Source organism: Lupinus angustifolius, chromosome LG02, assembly GCF_001865875.1.
Source record: "Lupinus angustifolius cultivar Tanjil chromosome LG02, LupAngTanjil_v1.0, whole genome shotgun sequence".
NCBI classification, from domain to species: Eukaryota; Viridiplantae; Streptophyta; class Magnoliopsida; order Fabales; family Fabaceae; genus Lupinus; species Lupinus angustifolius.
This window is the reverse complement of record NC_032010.1, coordinates 21554624-21556241: the sequence shown is the minus strand read 5'-3', so window position 1 is coordinate 21556241 and position 1618 is coordinate 21554624.

Sequence of the window (1618 nt, the reverse complement as noted above, 5' to 3'; positions counted from 1 at the left end):
CTATAACTTGAATTTTCGGAAAAATCGTCTTACTTCCTATGTCAAAGGAAAAGACATTGTTTTGGATCTTAAAACTTTCAGTTCATTGTTATGTAACATACCCTCTCAAGGTAGCATAAAGTGTTATGACCTTGTGTGTGAATGGGATAATTATGATCGGAAGAATTTTTATCATACTTTATGTAGACTTTCAAAAAGGGAAATAGAAATATGCAAGCAACGGGGCTTTGGCGATATCTCAAGCTTGAGGACCGTTTGCTTCATTATTTTTTGAGCTATGTCATCTTACCAAAATTTTCAAATCATTCTCAAATAAGTGACATAGAACACCAATTGATGTATGCTTTAAAGTTTAACATCAAGCTCAATTGGGCTCTAATGATAATGAGACAAATGTGGTATGTTAGAGGTACTCAAAGTCCTTTGCCATATGCAATCTTCATAACCAACATTCTTCAGTATTTTGGTGTTTCTACAAATGGTGAAACAAATGTGCCTCTGAATCTTCGAGAAAGCCAAATTGATGTGGAAGTGATCCACAAAATGGGTTTCACCTCGAACCCGCACCTATAAACATAGAACCGATAAATTGACTACTGTTGCTGAACCATCTAAACCTGAACCTCCTAACCCTTCTGAACCACAACCGTCTGAGTTTCATGCTCAATCGTCCTCATTTGTTGCCATGCCTACAAACCAAATGGTTATGGATGAGTTGTTTTCTCTCCGAGGCTACATCACTAACCGGATGGATGCTCTCGACTCTCAGAATCAACAAATCCAATATGAACTTTATTGTCTCTCCTCTAGGATGGATAGCATGGATATTAATGAAGACAATTCAGAGTCTGAGTCTTAGAATATCTGTTGTTGGGATTTTTCTGGTTGTATTATTTTCAAAATTCAGACAAATTTTTAATTCTACTTATTTATTATTTTTAAGTTATTTTTGCATATTCCTAGACAAGTTACTTTATGATGTTTTGTGTTTTATTGTTCCATTCCTAGATACATGTTTGAAACATCTTATTTATGCATTGCAATACTTGCTTATTTATATCTTGATCCATACATGAGTATATGATATCATATTGATATATCTTGATTATAAAAGTATATGCATGCTATATATATGTGTGATGGAATCTCTTTGCTTTTCTACTTTTTGATGACATCAAAATGAGGAGAAAAATTGGGGAACATGTATTTTCTGTAAAATTATTTCAGGGACATTACTCCAAAAGAAAGGGGAGCATACAAAATAGGGGGAGCATATTCAAGTCAAACTTCAACATATCTCAAAGTATGTTGCTCTCAAGAAAACTACGCTGTCAAGAAAATCTTGGTTTGTCATCATCAAAAAAGGGGAGATTGTGAAGAAGATCTTTACTCCTGACCTTGGCAAGGTTTTGATGAAGACACCAACATCACCAAAAATAAGAAAAAGAATATGATTTATGAAGACCAAGAAGATTAAAGCTTCAAGAAAATTAGTCTAAGTCTAAATAGGTACTTCTATCATATACTCTTTAATATACTAAAGTAGTAATGCTCAAAATATTTTAAAAGAAATTGAAACACTTCAAGTTTTAAATAAAAACATTTTTCAAAATACTCT